General features: G+C 48.8%; 1 protein-coding gene and 1 long non-coding RNA gene across 3 annotated transcripts in view; both read right to left on the bottom strand.

Annotated features, from left to right (window-relative positions):
• Positions 1 to 22,966, bottom strand: part of ITGA9 (integrin subunit alpha 9) — a 286,264-nt gene that overhangs the window by 72,180 nt on the left and 191,118 nt on the right. The gene's annotated exons all lie outside the window — the stretch shown is intronic.
• On the bottom strand, positions 1,271 to 21,803 carry LOC118601636. The gene is made up of 2 exons (XR_004950416.1): positions 14,069 to 21,803; positions 1,271 to 13,893 (listed from the first exon to the last, which is right to left on the bottom strand). It is a non-coding gene; the product is annotated as an uncharacterized LOC118601636 (long non-coding RNA).

Genomic DNA, 22,966 nt, shown 5'->3' with positions numbered 1-22,966 from the left:
CCCCTCCTGCTGCCCGGGGTGGGGGGAAGCTCAGCCATTCGTTCAACAAGTGTTTCTTATTTTGCCTCAAATGGAAAACAGCTCCCCATTGAAAACTTGTTCTGCATGAGATGCGTATGTTTTCTGTTACGCCTTACATTCCTTTGTTCATTCCCTCGGTTAATAATTATTTATTGAGCAGCTTCGATGTCCTTCATCAGGCCACGTGCCTTTATAATACCATCCTTGCTGTCTCAAAGGGGGGTGTTCCCGGCCTGGCAGGGGGGCGAATGACCAAGGTGTCTGAGGAAAGACTCCTGTCCACGCCCGCGTGAGGAGTGCGTGGGTGAGGCGGCTCCAAGGGCGGAACCAGATCTCCCTTTACGAGAGAAGCTTAGCTTCCCACCAACCCTACCCCCACGAGTCCTAGTTCATTACTACCATTGCTCCACTTTTCTTTTGAATTATCGAAAAAAACAAAAACTGCAAGTTCTTTAAATTATGGAATCCAAGATCACACAGAATAACCTATCAGAGAATCATACCAGTGTGAACTTTAGTGAGTAAATTTAGTTCATCGTACGAACACATAGGTCAAAAGTTATTACGAATGACAAAAAATACCATTCACGAAATGGCAAGATCTAGCTGAAGCTCCCTATTCAGAACAATATCTAAGAGACTAAAAGGCTGAGAACAGGTCGCTGTATCAAGTATAAGACTTAGGCTGTTATTAATTTATTCAACAGATATTACTGGACTAATCTCACATGCCAGGCATGGAGGTACACAGGTATATCCGTGTCCTGGGCCAGCTCTTCTGTTAAATACCAGACAGAGTGACTGCTTGGAGCTGATCGAACAGAGAAACCTACACCAGTGAGGGCTCAGGCTTTAGGAAATGACCACGAGGACAGACAAGGGAATGTGGGCTGGTTCTTAAGATGCTGAGACTGTACACGGCAAGGGGAAGCCTAAGGCCAAGAACCCGGCGGATGAGCTCACTGTTAGGACCGCGGCGAGTCAGCTTCACAGCACTCAGTTAAGAAGGGCCCCTAATACGACAAAATGTGGCAGGTGCCCCTTTTGTATTTTAAAGAACAATACAGGCAGATGGGGCTGTGTGTTCTAGAATTATACTCGATTTTCTCTATATTCGGTTCCAATATTTTCAGTTAATCGGCCAGTTGTTTAAAATGACTTACACGCACAGAGGAAGGGCCGCTTTGGGTTGGTTGAATGGCTAGGTTTTAAGTTCGATCTTGCTAGAGTTGTTTGTGAAAAAACTTGATTTTTTTTTTTTGTGATTCCTTAAAAAAACAAAACAAAAAAACAAAAACTGCAGGTTCATCAGACTGCCTAAGCCCCAGCATGTGTGTTCTGAACTTGCTGGAATACGCTCGGCTCGTGGCTGTGTCAGCTGCTGGCTGGGGTATGGGGAAGGATGAAGGGACCGAGTTATTACTCCCCGCGCTCCGACCCTGCAGCGGTCGCCGGCTGGTCAGCGCCTTCTGGGTCACCGTCTGTCATTTTCTAGGTCTCTCTTCCCACAGGACAGTTTTGCTCGTTCTCGGTTCTCCTTTGAAAATGCGTTCACGCGTCTTGCTTTATTTTTATTTTCATTTATTTTTATTTTTTGCGATGCTATTGATTCTATTTTCCTGTGCTGTACCTTATAGCCCCTGACTTATTTATAACCAGAAGTCTGTACTTACTCCCCTTCCCCTTTCCTGTCTCTCCCCCCACTTTCTTCGTCTTGGTTTATAGCTCCGCTTTGGATGCCCAGAACTAACATCATGCCCTTTCCCTCACGGCAGGGCGCGGGAAGGGTGGGCGCACAATGCGGGCACCACGTCCCCTGGGTCTCTTCGCCACGCACGGCTAGGCACGCTGACATCCCAGCTACCAGGACCTGTGCTTTTGGGCTGCTGGACCCTGCGTTGCCTGTGAAGGTGGGGGAGATGGAAGAGCTCGGGGATTCACATCCCCTCGGGGGAACCCTGGGACCCTTACTTAGCCAGGCTCCCTTGTCCCTGACTGAGACGCCTTGAAGCGTGACTTACACTTTGGATTGTGCCAGAGTTGCCCGCCTCCTTTGTCCCTGCTGAGGACTCTGACACCACCCCTGTGGCTTGTCCTCTCCCTACTCATTTCCCACTCCCCTGACTCGTTTCTCCCGGGAACGCTTCCTCGTAAATCACTGTCACAGGATGTCTCCTCTCAGAAGCTCATTCCGGGGAACTCAGACTGACATCGTGGGAAAGAGTCCGTCCTAGAAACATCCAGCTTCCCTCCTTTCTCTGCGTTTCAGGTAGGAGGATGCCAACCTGGCAGCGGTGGGAGAAGCTCAGGTTTGAGCAAATGAAACCCTGTCATCCTCTCTAATGCACGATGCAGGGACCGCCAGTCCCAAGCAAACCGGAACTTTTACAACGAAGAATTCCACCCGCCAAACATTACGGATGCAGCTGAGATGGCTGTGCAGACTTATATGACTTACATATTGATTTTAATCCACTTAAGCGTCTCTTAAACATGGACTCATTTAATTATCATTCCTAAGCGTTTCCTCTTTGCCCCCTTTGGGAAGGATGCCGCCCACGCTCTCCACACCAGGCTGCCGCAGGGCTCCTGAACAAGCAGACAAAAGTCACTCTCCTCTTTACAGAGATTCCCAGGGGAAGGAGCTGAGACCCTGGACGCGTCTAGACTTGAGATCGCACAATGATTTTTTTTCAAACTGAAGGTTCAAATCCTGGTTCTATTACTTACCAAGTGGTGCCTCAAGGAGCTCCCTGATACAGTAATTCCCACCCCACGACTTGCTAAAAGGATTTAACGAGTTACTACGGTGGCTGCCACCATGGTGGTGGTTGTTGCTATGAGGCTCTAGAGAGGGACTTTGCAAGTGTTTTCTTTGCCACCTACAATTGCTGGAAAATCCTGCGGCTGTTCAAAGCCACCCCCAGAATAAGACCAATAACGCGCCTGGGCTGCCTGAAACCTAAGACAGAGCTAACGTGTACTGAACTGAGACCACGTGGCAGACACGGCTCTAAGCACTTTGCTCCTTCTCGACAACCCTATGAGGTTGGGTTTCGGATCGCCCGTTTTGCAGATGAGGGTACGGAGACCCAGGAACGGCGACGGAACTTGTCCAAGGTCACACAGCAGCTCCACAGTAACCCCAGGGCCTGCATTGCCACACAGACGCCAGGCTATAAAGGGGCCTTTGGGGAGCGTGGGGCAGAGGAGGTTGTCTTTACTTTGCTCTGCGGTATCCTGTCCCTAGCAAGGCAGTGCTCACACTCAGCGGCAGCGCGTCTAAGGCACCAGGAGGTAAACGCACAGTGCTGGGACCCCCTGCTGGTTTCTGATTCAGCAGGTCTGGGGAGGGACCTGTGAGCACGCCTTTCTGACCCGGTCTCAGGTGATGTGGATGCTGCTGTCAGGACACCACACTTGCAGATTCTTAGAACACCAGTCCCGGGCAGGACCCACAAAGGAGGGCACCCTCACAAAGGACAGGGGACTTGGTCTGCTGAGCCGAGCGGCCCCTTCCAGGGATGCTAGGATGTCGGCAGGGCCCTGCGTTGACGTATGAGCACCTTTCGAAGGCCACCCGCTGTCACTGTGACTACCCAGATGTCACCTTTCTTGAGGTTGCCTCCGACTCTCCCCTCTACAAACCGGAGCTAGAAAATGAACTTTATAATGGTGCTGTGGTGAGAAAATGCTGAACAGGAAATGAAGGGGAGGGAGGAACTCGACAAACGTTTAGAGTGCCTTCTCGTGTCTGGCCCTTGAAGCATCATCTTACTTAATTCTGAGGTAGGACTTACAGTCCCCACTTTACGGATGAGGAAAACGAGGCCCCAGGAAGTTGGAGAAGATGGGTGACTTGCCAAATGTGCACAGCTATTAAGCGGCTGAGGCGGGATTCAAAGCCAGGTCCGTTTGGCCCCGCGGGCTCCGCACGCCCTCTACCCCAGGCTGCATCGCCGAGACCATGGGGATGGTGGTCCTAACTGGCCTTGAGCAGCCTGTGTCTTCATGTGGTGTTTCTGCTGGGGAAGGAGACGTTGCCCACGCCGTATCTAAAGCCACGAAACAGACTCTGGCCTGTGTGGCGTTTCCCAGCCAGAAATAAATTTAAAAAAAAAGTCCCATGGTGTTTCATCTGCCTGAAGGATCCACGGCTTGTCCTCAGCCCAGAGAGAAACAGAAGTATGACCCCGGGCCTTACAACACGGCCAGGAGACCCCTTGCTGGCAGCCCATGAGTCCGCCCCTGGGTCCCAACCAGCCGCTCCCTCATGAAGAAAACTCAACAGGCTTTTCACAAAGAGCGAAGAGTTTTCTTTGGCACGAGGTTCAGATTTCCTGCCCTGTTTCAATGACCTCTCAAGGGACTGTGGAGGGACCCCACACCCCTCTTCAGTGCCAACAATCTCGAGTTCACATCTCGGGCTTTCTGCTTATTTGGGGAGAAAGCTTGTTTCTTGTCTTCTTAACTTGAGGACCTCCTCCCGCCTCCATCTGTGGCTCAATCGAGTGCCCTCCTCTGTATCTGGGGACAAAAGGCCGCCCCTCCAGCTGGAACCTTCTAGAAGAAGGGTTGTGGAGAAGAGAGGCCTCTCTGTCATGCGCACCAACTCTACATTCCTTCAGCAGATGAATTTTTAGCTGCTGAAAAATGCCACGCAGGAAAAGGATTCTGTGTTTAAATCTCACGTGAACGTCAAGACAACAAAAGCCCCCATTAGTTCGTGTTGTCCAAGGGGCCAAGTTCTTTGGGGTGTTTCTGAAAATGGGGTTTTCCTAACTAGAAATTCTGTCTCCTCCCACTAGCCATGGTCATTCCACGCCATGACCTCCAGCCAATGATGTTTTAACGCAGTCACTTCTAGAGCCATCGGTCGGGTCCTAGAGTTTTAAGTGGACACTTGAGATGGCCGCAGAGCACTCAGGAGTCAGGGCTGCGGTAGAGAGAGCCTCTTCCTTCACCGCCGTGAGCAGGGCAGGAGGAGGAGGACCCCTCAGCTCCCATTAGCTGTGACACTTTGGCCAAGTCGCTTCCTTGCTCTGAGCCTAATTTCCACATTGGTTGATGGAGATAACAATGCCGTATCAGACATTCGTTTTTTGCCACCCACATCATCAGCTTTCTGACGACCCGCCACAACTCCCCTCTGGGGAGCCATCTCTTCTCCACTCTCAGCCTATGGGTGGCACTCCACCTGACTCCCACTCCCCTGGGGGTGGGGCATGTGACCCAGGTTTAAGCCGATCAGACCAATGAGACTCAACGAAACGTTTGCTAGGACTTTTGCGACAGAGTACTCTGGAAGCCATTTTGCCACCCTGAGGGGACAGCCTGAAGAATGACTCTAAAACAAGAAAGAGAAGCTGACAGATGGAGAGTCACTGTGACAACTTTCTGAAGCCCAACCACAGGCTGTGGCTAAAGCCAACCCTAGGTTTATTTGGTTTGCAAAACAATAAATTCTCTTTTCACCCTAGCCATTTCGAGTTTTTGATTGCTTGCCACAAAAAGCAATTGAATATGATACAAATCAAAAAAGATACAAATCCCTATCTCCCAGTGTGCTGAGAGGCAAATTAAATAAAAGTCCTTGAAAGGATCTTGGCCTCTGTGCTACAGTTCTGGGGCCCAGACTCCCTGAATGGGGAGGGGACTCAGCCGCGAAGGCTCTGAGCTCCAGAGGGAATTGAGAGTCTTATCAGGGGGTTTCAGAGGGATAAACCAAACCGAGAGGGATCCTCAAGCCACCTGGACCCCACAGAGAACGGCCTGAAGAACCCCCGAAGCTGACCTATTGTAAAGGTGACTTGGTCATCCACATCTGGCAGGGTGGCAAAGGGAAGCGTTGTCATTAGAGAGATGGGGACTTCCAGTCACAGCACTGCCACTTACTGGCTTTGTGACTTGGAGCAAATCACAATCCCTCTGAGCTCATTCACACTTCTGTGAGATAGAGATGATGATTCCAGATCCACAGGGTTAGCATGAGCGTCCCCTGAGATGACACACGCGCCTGTGCCTAATACAGTCCCTGCCACACCATGGGTGTGACCCTCCCCTCCTCAGCACAGTTCGGTGCTAAATACGTGTGGGGATCAATTCAGAAAAGTAAGCACAACCCTGTGCTTGGTTTTCTCTATCCCAAGAGCCAGATGGACTCCCTTCCTCCTTCCTGCGTCGGATTTGAAGTTTCGCCCAAAGGGTTCATCACCGACACTGGCTTCCCGCTCTCTACCCCAGACTTCCCCAAACCTCGTGATGGTGTGCCTCACCTTCTTCCCCTAGGATTCTGAAATTCAGAATGAAGAGGGAAGATGATGCCGTCTCCCAGGACATTCTCCATCCCTCCCTGGACCCACACCTCTTTGCGGTTCGACTTTGCACCTCCTCCCATCATGAGTTGAACTTTATTGTTCCACTTTGAACCTGGGCAGGACCCATGACTCGCTCAACAGAATGTAGCAGAAGTGGTGCTCTGCCCGCTCCGACCCTCATCTCAGGAGGCCTTAGACCTTCTATTCACTCTCTTGGAACTCTGCCAAAGCCACACAGGCCTGCGCTGGCCTGCTGGAGGATAAGAAGCACACAGCTCTGTTGCTATCTGTGCCCCAGACAACAGCTGGTCCCCAGCTGACTTGCCAGCTAACCACAGACGCCTGAGTGAGACCGGCCAAGGGCAGCCGAGCCCGGCCCAGAGCTGAAAAACTACTCCCACGGTCATGAGCAATATTCAATGGCTGTCGTATTGAGACACTAAACTCTGAGGTGGTCTGTGACTGAAATGAATAGAGTTGCTGTGAAGAGTAAGTGAGGGCACCTGTGAGTTACCTAAGCCCCACCCTGCCAGTAGGAAGCACTCAGGATGGAGCGGCCATGATGATGCTGGTCACCTCCCCATGTCCCCTTGCAAAGCCTGTGCTGCCAGCCAAGCAAAGCCCTGGCCTGTCCACCCTCCACTTCCTGAGAAGCTCAAGTTAGCTCTTCTTTCTTGCTTAAAACCCAAGGAGAGGTAGACCTGATATCCACAGATGAAAAGATTAGAGAGAAAGAGTAAGAGAATGATCGCAGAATAGCAGCACAGATTCCACCAGGCTCTGGGTGGTGAGGCCACGACTGAGCCCGGCTCCTACAGAGAAGGGGAGTTGGGGCCTGGGGAGATGTGACATGTGCAAGCAGCCCTGGCACTGCCTCCTTTCACTTTGTGCCTGTGTCCCCTGCGGGCTGAAGAATGACCTTCTGCACCCAGGATAACACACCAACTCAGAAGATGGATGACAAGAAAATGGCCATCAATTTTATTTACCGTCCCCTAACCCTCAAAGCACACGGGACTGCAAACAGAAAGAAATATAAGAAGAAAACAAACACAATGAAAACAAGACAAGTGTTTTGTAAACTCCTTCAAAGAAATTGTTCTCCTTATCTGCTTAAGGTGCGGCCACTCCCAGAGATCCCACTTACACAGAAAATAGTTCCTTGGTAAAATCGTTCCTTAACGAAACATTTATAAATTGTTGAAGCACATTTAACTTTCTGTTTGAACCGCACTGACCTCTGTTAACTTGTTTTTAAATTTATCAGGATCAATCCTTTTGAAAATAGAAGGAAGTTGTGATTAAAGTAATTGATCCCTTATTTACCTTTCTTTCAAGTCTGGAGGTTGTTGAGTTCAAAATAAGGTTTTCTGCAGAGTGGAGTTTAAATGTCATAACTTTTCAGACATTTTCACATTAAAATTTTTTAATTTATAAAATAGTAATCCGGAAGAAAGCAGGTGTAGAGTCAACGCCCCATCTACCTCCCTGCAGGACAGAAGCTCCTACCTGCTCACCTACGCTGAGAATGCAGACTGTCTTCCCTTTGGGCTTCTGGGACACCTCGGGGACCTGATTCTGGCCAGGAGAAAAGCTGACTGATGCTTTTGCTCACATGGCAGAAAGAACTTTCAGGAGGAACTCAGGTTCTGGGCGCCTGGGCTGGGGTTGTGGTCAGAAATGGGTTTAGCATGTGCCTCAGATACTGGCCCACCTCTGGTTTCTGCTCTGGCCTGACACACCGTTCCCTGGGCTCTCCCACTGGACTGCGCCCCCTGCCCGGGCGGGATAATATTCCTTCAGAGGCAGCCGTCGGCTGACCGAAAACGGGACCTGGTGAAGGAATGCTCCAGTCTCCTGTCCTGTAGGTGAGCTTTTCTGGGTATCTTTCTACTCTATATGCTTCTGAAAAAGTCCAAGCACCACCAGCAGGGATCTAAAAAATACACACACGCATGCTGGCTTTTCTCCCCTCCTTCCTGCTTCCTGGCACCCGGCTCCAACAAACCAGCTGCACCGCATCCTCGCTTCTGGCTTTGCGGATGGCAGGCCACTTGCCTGGGGTCCACGAATCTCGGGAACAGGCATGGTCTGAAAAACAGCACTTTTGGGAAAAGCTGAATGGGAAAGCCCAACAGTCCCACTGAGGCTGAGAGGGTGATTTCCAGAGGGAGCTCACGATGAAGAAGCATCCTGACGGCTTGAAGGGAGAGCAGAAAAGATTCTCAAGGACGAAGGGCCCTTCTAGAGCAGAGCAGGAAGGGCGATGAGTATGTAAGAAATGACCCTGCCTGGGTCCTTGCTCTACAAAACCAAACGTCCTCTGGTCTTACCTCCGTCTCACATTTCTACACCAAATGGCGAGCCTATCCATGGAAACTGCTGGACCATCGGTCAACTTTTTCATTTTCTGCTGCCTCTATCCCTAAGTCCCCAATAGGAAGAGAATGAATGGATGACTTCAGAAAAGGAAGGCACCACATCGGGCCCCGCCCTGCTAGAACAACTCCTTCTTTCCCAACGGGCAAGCCAGATACTAGAAAGCTGGGTGAATTGTGCCTTTTCAAAAGCCCAGCTGCTCAGTATGCATACTCTTTCCTCTCATTGCCCAATTAATTCGTGAGGCACACGCGAAATAAAATGGTTGCTGTATGCTTCCAGCCAAGTAAAAGAAATCTCGTTTCTCCAAAGCCAAAACTAATACGGCACGCTCGAACGGGCTGAAAGCCGACACAGAGCAGGTAGAGCGTTTCACGGAACACACATCATAACCCTGAGCCGGGAAATGAGGGCTGGGAGCCTCGGAGCCTCCTGTACTGAGCTACACTTTCAGAGAGGCTGAAGAAAGAAGGAATTATTCTGAACCTAGACTTGGTTTTCTTAAACAAGGACCCCAAAATTGATATGCCGTTTGGCCTCGTGAATTTCAACAGTCTATTCCCTTTTCCAGGGCTTGTCCCATCTGTAAAATGTAACCTTTTAGGTCTTTTACAGCCTGAGCTTCCATCCTCCTAGGACCAGGTTCAGATTTGAAGCTTGGGTACATCGACTGGCTAATAACCATCAGCAGTGACCAAATGTGTAAATGGTTCTTTTATGATGATGATTCTGGTCTCAATTAAAAAAGCTTCTGTTTTCATTAATGATGGTTTTTATTTATTTGTTTGTTTGTTTGTTTATTGGGGACTGAGGGGGGGGAGGCTTATCTTCTAAAGTAAGGAAAAATGATAAATGTATGGCCTCGCTTCCCCAGACTTCATTGTAAGACTAGAGCTTTACAATAATCAAGGACACAAACATTCTAGAGGCCTTTATTTCATAAACATATTCGGAAGCTCCAACACTACAGAGACTGACACGCACAACATCCCTCCCTGCGGTTTGTGCACAGACCTCTTACCCTGGGCCTCAACGAGGCCCACATCACCCGGCCCTGCCCAGCTCTTCGGCCTCGTCTCTGCCTCTGCTCCCACGCCATCGCTCCATTTTAAGCACACTGTCCTTTCCTGCAGTGACCTGAGTCCCTTCCAGTCTCAGCACCTTTGCTCTTCCTGAAAACCTCCCACAGTGCCTCAGGGAAAGCACCCATGGCAACCAAGCGGGTTCCACTTACCACAGCTACAGTCGGCTTCATGAAGAGTTCTTCAGATAATCGATTTCCCCAACGGACGATAAGCAGATTGGGGGCGGGGCCTATGTCTGCTTTGCTCACACGTCTCCTACGTCCGATACACGTTAAGCAAACAATTTATATCTGCTGAACCGACGAATGGCTCTGTGATCTTACTTGTGATCAAGCCATTCTAAGCATCCACTTTCCCATCTGAAGTTTGGTACTTGGAGGTGAATTAATTCCTTTAGACCTTTAAGATATAGACCCAGCTCTAGACCATGCAAGGAAAAGACTTGATGTTATTCATTCAGTCTCTTGTTGGTAGAACTTGCCTTTGACTTATTTAGAGTAAAACAAGACAAAAATAAGGGATTTTATCCCACGGAAATCACAACTGTCTCTACAAGCGAGCATCACCTCATTGCACACTGTACACCAGGAAATTAGAACATGTCACAGGATTCTGGTAGTGACATGATGTAATCAATCATCCAATAGCCTGATTTCCTTGGTGCCTGTAAGAGCTTCAGAGAAGAGCTGCCAGAGCCTCCTGCTCCAATGGTCCAATGTTCAACAGGTAAATGTAAAAACAGGAAGGATTGTGCTATTTCCACCTTCCCGACCCCATTTAAGGACAAAGCTTTCATTTGTGATCTTCCTTTTGAGTTCATTGGGGATTTATTAATTCTAGAGAGGAAAAGCCCCGGGTGAGGCTGCCGCCAGGCTTTCCAGGATCCAGTGTGGAGACACGCAGGCACCACAGGAAAGCTTGCTCCAGGGGAACCGGTTGGGAGCTGGGCCCGCATGCCAATATCTCGGGGATACTGAAGGCGGCCTTGTTCAGACAAATTGCAGCTGTCTCTGAAAATTCATCAATGCTTCCTTGCCCAGTGCCTCTTGCACAAAAAAAACTGGTCATGATGTAATGAGAAAGATCTAACTCAATGCAGCACCTGGCACTCCAAAGGGTAATAGACACAAAGCCTCGTGGGGAGCCAGCGCACCGCATTAGACATGTAAATAAGCTTCTTTATGCAAAGAAGATGCATGAGAGCACACTGGAGTCAGCCTGTCTGCGCCTGAGTCCCTGCTCTGGCATTTACCAGCTGTGGCTCTTCCTTAACCTCTCCCAACCTTGGTTTCCTCGTCAGGAAAACTGAGATCATAATTGGACGTACCTCACTGGGCTGTTGTGAGGGCTAAATGCCTTACTGCAAGTTAAGTGCTAGGGACAGTGCCTGGCACGTGAATATGTGCTCCAGGAAGGGTTAGCTCCTGCTGCCCGCTGCTGCGACCACGCCGCACACAGAGAAAGGACGTGAGCTTCCTGCTTATGTTTGCAAACACCAGCAAAAGCCGACACCAGCCTGACAGAGACCACGCGAGAAAGAAAATTACAGACAAACCTTGCTTGTGAAAATAGACTCTGAATAATACTACTAAATATTAGCCAATGGAATCCAGTAACATATTAAAAGAATGCTGCACGATGACTAGTAGAGGTTGGAGATTTTAAAATAAAATTGATCTTATTGATCTTATCAAAAAAAAAAAGAGAGAAGCAATATGAATAGCTTAATGTATCAATAATTTACGTATTACTAGTTCATTTTTAAAAGGGGTAATTTCAGTGACCTGAATGATCAAAAACGTTAGATTTAACTGAATCAGATTTGGTCTCATTCAGAACAATCACTCAGAACGAATACTGACAAAGTGGATTTATATTAGATTGTGTTATAAGTTAAGGTACCCAAACAGGGCCATTTGAGGGAAAAGATTGTGGCCACACACCCCGAAAATCAAAACAAATCTGACTGGTCAGATCAGTAACGTGGGAAGCTTCTGTAATGAACGATGCTTGTTTATGACAAAGGGGGGGCCTGTTTTAGGGTTGGGTATCCAGAAGCAGACTCTGAGATGAGGCTTTGCAATCAAAAGATGCATAAAAAAATATGCTCCCAGAGAGACCAGTGAGGGAGCAGGAGAAGCAGGATAGGGGTCGGGGAGGAAATCAGGCTGAGTCCCACAGAGGGCGGCCTTGCCCGATCCCACAGGGGAGCTCTGAAGTGTGTTACACCTCAGAACTGTCCTGACCTGGGGTGCTCGCTTCCATGCACCTGCACCAGTCACTGGTCAAAAGTCACCCAGGTCAGGCACTGTGGTTCTTCACAATTATGGGTAAAGTGGTTCTTGTAGCCTGAGGTCGGGCCTCCAAAAAAAGGTCACAGATGCTGGGAATGAAAAGCAAAAGCAAAGTGGGATGTGTGTGCAGGTGGAGGTGTGAACATGGCAGGAAGGGACCGGAGGGGGATCAGGGTGGACCACCACCACCGTTGGCTACATCGGCCAGCTGGATGGATGATAGACTAGAGCTGGAACCCTCGGGCCCCTGGGGCCGAACCTCCCACAGGCAAGCCTGGCCCATGCCTCAGGCTTGAGAAGCTAACTCTAACTCTTCTGGGAAAGTCGGTGCAAGTGTAGCTTTAGACAGAAGTCAGAACCAAGGTCAAAATCAGAATCAGACTAGAGATCATAAAGAAATCCAAATCTCTGACAGCAGCTTTTGTGTGATTGGGTTTTAGTATTAGCCTATTGATCAGTGAATCACAGGTTTCCTTTTTAAGGTACTGAAAGCATTTAAGGGAGTCTGAGATTTGTGAAAAAAAATTCCACTGATTTAGCGGGGGCTCAAAGCTAAGTGCGAAAATCTATTCGGTTTAACCTTATGAAATTGCCAATTTTCGGCTATCTTTGACCTACGAGAATATCAATTTCATACGGTTCACCATAAAAACCTCTTAAATTCACATTTTTTAACGTACAAGTTAGGCAAGTACTACGTGAATATTTGTAAAACGGTGGCTGTTTCAAAACCAACGAACTGGAGGTTAGACATAATACTGATAGAAGTGATCATTCCTTTTCCTGCATAAACGCTCTTGGGATTGGGAAGGATATTACGAACGGACTGAAAGCATATTTGACACAATGTCGGCATCCATCATGTTAATGCACTTCCTTAATATGAATCATAAAATATGGAACTCAGGTCTGCAGCCACTACCACGCTCCATGACATTTAAGCAGGAGAAAGATGTTCGCTACACTTGCCACTGCTCACGCTGTCTTGCAGTGAGAGGCAGAGTATAAACCCAGAAGAAGTGAGGTCTAATATTAAAGGAGGGAGCAAAATCACTGTTTGCATATGACATGATTTCTGCCTAAAAAAAAGGCCTCGATGAACGAAACCGAAGAACGAAGATTTAAGTTCAGTAAGGTCATCGGTTGAACTTTTACACGTGTACTATCCAGCTATAAAACATCACGAATTGAAAACATTTAAAAAATAGACAAACATAATGGGAAAAGGCCCCGTTTACAACAGCAAATATCCAGGAATAACAAGACCAGGCAGGGCCTAGTAGAAGAAATGAGGACACTTTTCTGAGGGATAGAAAAGAAAAAGAGTAAATAGACAGATGGCAGATTCTTGGATGAGAAGCCTAAAAACTGAAAAATGTGTTTATGTTCTTCCGAAAGGAAAGTACATATTTAAAATAATTCCCATCACATTTTTCTCTGAACTTAAAAGAATGGTTTATTTGAAAGAACAAGCATGTGACACAGGACAGGAAAAGTTGAAAAGTTGAACACCGAGGGAGAAACTTCTTCTCCCAGATACTGAACCGTCACATCGAACTTCAGCCACTAAAGTTCATAGCCTGACCCTAAGGGTGCCAGGGCAGGAGACGGGAGGGAGGAATCCCGAAAAACTTCTGAGCGTACATGGAAAATCAGAAGACGACCGTGACTTCAGGCCGGTGTGGGTGGATAATGGGGTGTTTAACAAATCTCTGGAGACATCTGACTACTTGGAAATAGAAAGTTGGATCTCTATGATTTTCTCCTCATATCAAAGGAAATTCCACCGAAAATGAACTGAAAATTTAAATGTTAAAAAAAAACAAAACTATGAAGTACTGATAAATATTTGGGTAGCTCTCCTACCCCGCACCCCCTCCCCTCGGGCCACCCCATCTCTGGACAATCCTCGCTACAGCCCACACCTGGTCCTGGGCCTCTGGTGGGCCATGAGCATGTGAGGCCACATTACCTGTTCCACAGACTGGGAGCTGCTCAAAGCAGAGATGGCCTCGCTGTGTCCCTCAAAACGAGGCCAAAGCTTCTAGACGGCCCATGTGGTTTGAGGCCTGTATTTATTCTCATCTTAAATCCTCCAGCCTGTGGCCTGTTACTCCTTCTCCTTTCCTCTATCTGAGAACCAGAAAGAAGCAAGTGAAAAAGAAAGAAATGTAGCCGGTGACTAATGCATCAGAGGCCAATCTTGCCTGAGAAGTTTCTATTTTTGGGGGGGTGAGGGTGGGGGGGCATTCGTAGCAGACCCAATCGTTCCATTTTCCGGGCCCTGCCTCTCCAGCTAATGCATCTGCATTTTCTACCTGAGGGCTTTACACTTGAAGGCTTTCTACCTGAGGGCTTTCTCTAGTGACAAAGCTGTGCTGGCCTCTAAGCAAGGTCAATATAATACCTTGTAAGAATTGCAAAGAACTGAATGTCGGAAGTGTCAGGATATTAATTATTAATGCCCCCAGGAGCAGCCCTCAACCAACGACCAGGGGAGGTGGTGCATAAAAACCCAGCCCCCTCACCCCTGGGGCAGGATAACTCTGATTCTAGCACCCAGAGCTCCCCAGAGGGAGTGAGCCCAGTTGCCCACAGTAGTCTCTTGCGTGGTGACCTGTCCTTTTTCGGCTGCTTTCCCATTCCTCTACCTTCACGTCCCAAATGGACTATTTGCATTTGCATTCTTCTCTCTGCATTTACTTCTGGGGAAACCGAACCAACATACGGGTGTCACTTTTGGTTCTTTTAAAGAACCCACGGCATAGATGATTTTCAAGCCTGTGGGATGGGAGCTCACTCACATTCCCAGACCGACGGAGGGTCTGCAAACCTGGGGCCACTGTGGACAGCCACATGGACAGAGCACTGCTCTAGCAGGGAAGAGCTGCTGGCTTCAAATGACGAGAATACATGGAACCTGGAACCCTGTAGGCATGGCCTTGGTCCAACGGTGTCACCCCTGACAGGCAGGCACAAAGCTGCCACCTCGGTGACAAGTTACAGCACCAAAGGACAGAACTCACCCCTTCGGTCAGGCCTGATTCGACACAGGCAGAGTGTCACCAGGTGGGGGTAGCATTGTCCCACTTCTCTGAGTCTGGGTGGTTTGCCTTTCCAGGGAGAGAAGAAATTATCATACCTCTCCGAACCACTACGTTGTTTAAAAAGAGCATTCAGCGCTTAAAAACGACTCGTGCAATCTAAAACGTAATGACAACTGACACAGTAACCATAAGGCACATAGAAAGACAGAAATACCCTTCGTCTATCTACATATCCATTCATTTGTTCACTCGACAATACTGAGATCCAACCACATCCCAGGCACTGCTGTAGGTGTGAAAAACGAATCAGGGAATAAAAAATCATTGAATGTTACATGGAGCCTATAGTCCAGTGGGAGGATCAAGACAATTAGCAACAAACACATAGTACATCAGACCGTAATACATTTCACGAAGAAAGATCGGGGTAAAGGGATGAGATGTGGGTGTTGGGAATCGGTATTTCTAATCCGGTGGCACGTGAGCTCAGATGAAGAGGCGCCGAGGAAGTGGACCGCATGCCTGCCTGGGGGAAGGGACAGGGCAGAGGCCCTGAGAACACGATCGGTGTGTTGCGAGCAGCAGCAAGACGGCCGCTGTGGCCACAGTGGCGAGGACAAGGGGTCAGTGGCAAGAGACGTGTTCAGAGAGGCAGCGGTGCGGTCGGGTCTTACAAGGAGACGTGTTCAGAGGGGCAGCGGTGCGGTCGGGTCTTACAGAGCCTGCTAGGTTTTGCAAAGAACGAAGCTACAGGAGGGTTCTGAGCAAAGGCGTGTCGGGGGGCGGGGTGACGGTGAAAGCGGGGAGACCACCTGTGAAGGAAGCCACTGCAGTTAACATCAGGCAAAGTGACAGGGTGGCTTGGGCCAAGGCGGAAGCAGCGGAGATGGTGAAAAGGGGTCGGATTACGGATGAACTCTGCCGGTTCCGCCGACCAGCCGCCTGCGAACAGACAGACGTGGCGTGTGAGAGAGGGGGGATGAGAAAGATCTCCTGCAAACGGAATAGGTTTGGGGGGATCAGGACCCCATTTTGGACCTCCTTCCGTACTGTTGGAGCTGTTCTCCTTCTTGATGTGGGTGGTGTCTGGATGGATATAGGCGCAGGTAAAAATTATCGATCTGTACACGTTAGACGTGTGCATTTTACTCCATGTAAATTATACCTCCATAAAAAAACATGCCATTAGAGTCAAAAAAAAAAAAAAAAACGAACAAAAAGGGAAGTACTTTACTGTGCTAAGAGCTGTTGATGGGTCCAGAAAGGACGCTGAGAAATGACCACTGGCTCCGGCCAGGTGGAAATGAAGCTTGTCTCGTTCACTGCCTGTCATTAACGCAGCTAGTCTCAAGCACAGTCCACATCCGGCCCAGGGAAACTTCTTTGCTTTTATCTGTGTACAGATAGAGTCTCTTCATCTCAATCCCAGGCCATGGCAGCTGTGCTCATGGCTCGGAGTGACTTTTTTACCCCCAAGAAGGGACACGCCCTCCCGACCACTCTGAGCTGTTCTGAGACTTTCCTTGGGACCCCTCGAGGTCTCGCCATGGTTTTGAATTTCTGTTTTCTCTGGCACCTGTACCAGTTAGCTTTTTTCCCTTGATGAAGAGTCCATCTCATTGCTTCCTGCGTGGTGAGCTCCTACATGACTGCCATTTTTAAATTTCACGCTAGGGAGAAGCAGCATTACCTCCAGCCACAGAAGCAGAGACTGATTTCCCCAGTCAGCCAACCAGACTCTTGGCAAAAGCAGCTGAGAGGCTTTCTGGCGGACAAGACGATGCGAGCTGGGCCAGAAGGTGACGTGAGCACCAGCTCAGCCCCTTACTAGTTGTGTGACCTCAGTCTCGTTAACCTTTAAGAGTCTTGAACATATAAAGTGATTGCGTTCCCTTAAGCTTGTGGGTCTTTGTTCCCTTATCTACATATTGCGAATACAGTGCCCATCTCTCAGGGCTGCGGTGAGGATTCAACAAGATAGAGTACCCAGCACAGCGCTTGAAGGATGCTCTCTCAACACCTGCTGCTTCCCTCCCGGTCCGCTCAGGGAGTGGCTCCTCATCCGCCCAGAGGGCGTCCCACCTAAAGCACTGCCAGATCCCCTCACTTCAGGTGCATTTAGGGTCCTCATCAATGTCTTGGTAAGTTACCAAGTTAGATGACTTCAAGTCAGAAGCTACGTATGGCCTCACTCAGATTTTGCTAGGCATACGAATTTCCTACGGAGCCTGATTTGGCAGGTCTGAGATTCTGCATTTCTAACAAGGTCTTAGGTAAATGCCATGCGGCTGGTCCACGGACCATATTTTGAATAGTCAGGAAATAAATGACACAAAGACCAGACAGAACAAAGAATAAATGCATCCTGAATAAATATAATTGCATCGGAGGTGCCGCAGTAACAGAAATATTGTGTTTAGACCTAGTGCAATAATATTTCTACGCTGGGCTCATTCCAGAGCAGTTTGGGCTTGGGCTCCACATTTTTAGAAGGAAGATGCCAAACTAGGGAGAACACAGAGACCAATCAACAGAACAGTAAAGAAAGGGCTGGAAATCCGTATACCACACAATCAGAAGAACAGGTCCTGGCTCTTGGCCTGTCTTGAGCAGATGGGCCTGCATGTGGAGCTGTGGCACCTCTTCTGGAGGCCCGAATTTGTTGACATTATCATTGGAGTGGTTTTGTCTTGTGAAAATAAGAAATGCATGGACAGGTAAAGGTCACCCTTATACTTTGTCAGGGTCCGACATCTAGGGCAGAGGCAGCCTCGCGGGGCACTGCTTGATCACACACACCTGGGCCACACTGCCCGCTGGCTCACAACAGGTGCTCTACTACACCGCCCGGGGGCCAGACTCGATTTCCCCAACAGGTGTTTTTGATGACGACTTTTGAAAGATCCTAAATGCAGTGATACAGAGCCGGAAAGAACTTCGGCAAAAGGAAAATGAGAGTAACTGTGCTGGTCATCGGCCTATTTGTCTGTGATTCCTTCTCTATCCTTCCCTGTGTCTGCGCTGTATCTCAGAGACACATACTTATCAACGACCTCTCCCAGGTTTCTGCTGCGGCTGACTCTGCTGCTGCCCCTTCCCCCCTCCAGTAACAAAACCTGACTGAGTTTGGGGTGGCGATGTGCCCAGCTAAGAAAACATCTCCCAGCCTCCCCCGTGGCTAGGGGTGTCCATGTGACATGATTCAAGGCCAATGAGATGTACATGGAAAATGCTGAACGGAGCTTCGGGAAAGCTCTTTGAAAGGGGGCAAGCGCGTGTCCTCCTTCTTGCCACCTGAACGCAGCTGCGGCGTGGGAAGCACGACCCAAGCAGCAGCATGCATGCAGCGAGGCTAGAGAGAGAGACAGAGGAAGGCACCGGGCTCCTCCTGCATCGCACACGTGCTCATCAGTCCTGGAATGTTCAATCCGAGATTTACTGTGACAAAAGAAAAATCAGAATCTCATTAGGATCAGCTGCTAGAAATTGGCTTTTCTGCTATGTGCGGCCAAACACATTCCTAGATGATTTTTAAAATCAGTTGCCTAATCCACTTGCTTATGAGAACAAGACGGGCTGGCTAGGGATACTCAGATGCCTCGGTGATGCCAGTGGCCGTCACATAGCAGAGGGGCCAGGGAAGCCTTGGCTACGCGTAAGTCTGGCTTCAGAGGGATGAAACGACGGCTCTTGCAAGCTGGGTTGTAATGCACCATAGCTGTGTATTCATGTTCTCTGTGAAATTCCTTGGGCGTCTAGGTTCGCCAAGTCCCTAATTCAGACGCTGGCAGAAATACCCTGTGTGCAACTGACGCTGAGAACATCACACAAATACCTCAAGAGCTCAAAGATCTTGGTCAATATGCTTGTAATATACGCGTCAGGTGATGGGAACCGTACTGTAGCAATCCCGTTCAGGGTTCTACCCAGACCCGCGGACCCCCTTTACGTACCCTCCCTCTGGCTTCAGTTTGCATTTGCTTCCAGGAGCCAGTGCCTCTGGATCTTCCTCAGAGGCTCGCCCTCAGGCTACTGGAGTCATTCTGTCCATACTTCACCCCCAGAGTGGAAAGTGCCTGAGACTTTTATTCCGCCATAAATGGCCCTGGGAGAACAAAAGCCCAGCATCCAGGCCTTGAGATGGGACGATGCTGAGGTAGGACCCACACCTCAGAGCTCTCCTGCAGAATCAGGCTATGGCCACCCTCTGTGGTACTTTGTCCGAGATACCTCCCTGCCCAGTCCTGCTCCCCGCACTCCCTGGGGAGCACATCCTTCATAAAGCACTTGCCATGAGTCCTCACCTCAGCATCCGCGGCAGGGAAACCCAGCCGAAGACACTGATGTTCTTCCTGGGGTTTTTGTCTGTTTTTTTGTTTTTTAGTTTTCTTTTGTTTGCCAGAGCTTAGAGGGCCATTTTCATGGCTTTCTTTTTTTAAGAGGTGTTATGCTGCTTTATGAAAAAGATTTAAAATCCAAGAATCCCATTTTCCCCTTAAAAGAGGAAATTATTAAATTGCTGTTTTGCAGTTCATTAGGAAAAAAAAAAAAATCCAGAGGTTGAACACATGTTTTCTAAACTCCCCCACCATGGATTTGCCCAAGCCCTTCGGCTCTGGGAAACGTCCTTCTTAATTGATCCTTGTCGTAGCTACAGCTCTGTTGACATTTCTAAAGCAAAACGTAGCCTTCCTTCCAAATGCAGTGAATACACAAATGAAGCTTTTCATATATGTGAAAACTGAGCCCCACCGTGGAACACTGAGGCCACGTTGTGACCTGAAATGGACATCTGGGCTTCTCCACCACTTCCTTACTGCTGACTGCCACAGGAAGAGCCTGGCCCTTCTCCCGGGGCGCAGCTGCACTCTGGGTTAGACTCTCCCTGATCGGAGGGCCAGAAAATGCTAATGTAATTGCCACAGGTAATCCAGGTGAGAAACTACAAAGCTGGGTACATGGCTGGGGTACATGGTCCCCACTACCCACTCTCATCTTCTCGAGGAGAAACAATTCAAACATGACAGAGCTCTAGGGAACGTGGGATTTACCTTTGACGGGCGGGATGGGGACGACCAACTATGTGGGACAAAGAGCTTGCTGCTGTTAGAGCCTCAGATGGGCTGGGAGCCAGGTGAGGTTTTTCTCCCTGGCATTAGGCAGGAAGTTCAAGGTAAAGTCACCAGGGGGCTTGGTACATTGGATTAAAAACAGGAAAGGGGCGGAAGAGACTTATTATTTTCTGAGTATCAATATCCACCCTCAGGGCTCTCTTACAAGGGCAAGCAGCAAGTTCATTCATCATCTTAATGGCTGAGCTGAGATGACTATAAACATCTAAGGGTTGCATTTTACTCGGGGCTACTATTAACTTGACGGGAGACACCGGAGAAAGCAGAACACAATGAAAATCAGTTCCTGCCATGAATGAGAGCTGTAGCAGAGGGAGCACAGGCTGTTTGAAATCTGCTTACACAATAAAGGATGGGGTCCGCCCACCTCTGCCTGCAAATCACTCTGATGTGCAATGTTTGACTTCCCAGCTCCACTCACTACAATTCATTTTGTTCCTTTGTGTGGATGCAGCTTCTGTACGGAATCTTCTGTCTGAGAACAGGCCAGAGCACTCCCACAAACGTAAAGGAACGCAAACACATAAACGTCTGCCTTTCCAGCTCTATCTAGGGTAGAAACTGGATCGGCTTTATCACCTGGCGCCATCTTGTGCGGTTTGCTTTGAAAGTGAGAAGAGAGAAACTCCTGAGAGAAGGGGACTGCCCCTTCTGTGGTCAAGGTAGACATACCCTGGAAGAATCGCTTTACAAGAAAAACAAACTTACAAGCCCTCTATGCCTCTTGTCATAAAGAATAAGCCATTGAAAGCCACCAAAGCTGACCTGGTGCTCTTCCGTCCCAACGCCAACTGGGAGGCCTAGTTTAATTCGGAACACGAAGCACTCACTCCTCACGCAACCTCGAACATCGTCACACCTCTCGTGTTAGGCCCCGGCATGGGAGGAAATAAAAGGACATCTGACCGACCCACTGCTCCACCTCAGTCTCTTAAGAAGGAGATCAGAAGGCCACGCAATAACTCATCAGCAGAACTCAGTGACTTAACGGACTCTGAGCGCTCACTCCGTTGCTTATGAATGTGAAGGTCCTCTGAAGGCTATGACATGCGTTGTGAGTGGAGGGTCTGTATTCTCCCCACCACACACATGATTCCCCCTCCTCCCTGGCCTCTCCCCTCCAGCAGCCCCGAGACGGCGTCTCGCCTTCTGACCTCCCTGGTCTGTTTCCTTCCTTTCTTTGCTCTTCCTCCTGGATGCCTCCAGCCTCTGTCCTTTCTTCTGCTTCCTCAGTCCAGACTCTCAGTCAAAGCACGGATGGCCCCTCGCTGCCCACCTGAGGAGGAATCTGAACCCCTCCACCACACCCCTGCAGCCCTTCAAGGTGGTCCTCTCCCTGCCCAGTCGTCAGGACAGTGGACTTAGCCTTGCCACTGCGTTTGGAGCACGTCACTCTCCTCATCCTCTAAACCCTGATATTATTTGCTGCATGCACCACATATCTGAACAATTGCACATCCTGGATTTTAAAAAGTCAACATCCCCAAACCAAAAATTCCAATAGTTCGGCAAAAAGTACGCGAAATCAACAATCCTAATCAAAAGCGAATAGGAACCACACAAGCTAACATAAACGTTTATTTAACTGACGTGTGTTAACTAAGTTTTACATTACTTTTCAAGTAATTTTATCTTTTTAAAGGCGATACATTAAATATAAACATTTGTTCAGTTTAACACTCTATTTTTGCAGTATAAATACATATGCACACGGGTGTGGGCGCGCACACACACATAATATTTTGTTAAGAGTGTGAGTCTTGATTTTTAGTTTGAAAGGAAGAGTCAGTACCCTCTGGCTTACACGTTTATCTTACCTTCTTGTCCTTTTTCCTCCTCCCCTTCAGCATTTAATCTTGGTCTGAAGTGATCGATATGTGATTTCTGAATGATAAAGTGTGTGCTCACGTGTACAAGCAGTTTGGTGTAGGCCTCATTTAATGCTCAGAACATCTCATTTTATAGGAAAAGAAAGTGAGGCGCAGAGAGAAAACCCCTGGCCCGAGGTCACACGGCCAGCGAGAGACAGAGCTGGAGTGTCACTTCTGCACCTGATGGTGGTCGGGTCCTCACTTCCCCTCTTCTCTGCCTTGGCTGCTTGTGGAGCAAGCATTTCACTTCTCTGCTAAGAACCACTACATAAAAAAAAAAATCTCTAGCTTAGCTGCTTCTCGCAATCATTGCAAAGTACAAACATTCCAGCCTGAAAATAGTTTTCAAAACATTGTTCGCCTTAAACATTCCATGGACACTACATTTGAGTTGACCCTCTCCAACCTCATTCTTCCCCCAGATGCACACTCACACCTGATGCCTTCAAACTCCGGTCTCTTTGGCTAGCTAATCTGCCACCCAGGGACAGACACGAGACCTAGTCACGGCTGTGGACAGACCAGGTTTATTAGAAATACAGATCCATCTGACAAACAGGCAGGCAGGCCAGAGAACAGGGCTAGAACATATGGAAAACAGCTAAGCCGGAGGTCACAAATTGGTGGCCTATAGGCTGGATGCGGTCCGTGGACATGTTTTGTTTGGCCCGTACGATGTTCAAAGAACATTTTAATTAGCTGCCAAAGTCATGAGATTTCACATAAAAATGTGGGTTTCTGGCTTTTATTGAAAATTAGGGACTCTGGCAGCAGCGGCCTTCACTCCCACCTGGCTGCCCTCGACTGCGCCGAGAGCTGG

Source organism: Rousettus aegyptiacus, unplaced genomic scaffold, assembly GCF_014176215.1.
Source record: "Rousettus aegyptiacus isolate mRouAeg1 unplaced genomic scaffold, mRouAeg1.p scaffold_m13_p_4, whole genome shotgun sequence".
In the NCBI taxonomy this organism is placed as follows: domain Eukaryota; kingdom Metazoa; phylum Chordata; class Mammalia; order Chiroptera; family Pteropodidae; genus Rousettus; species Rousettus aegyptiacus.
Note: the sequence above shows the minus strand (reverse complement) of the source record. Positions and strands in the feature narration are given on the sequence as shown.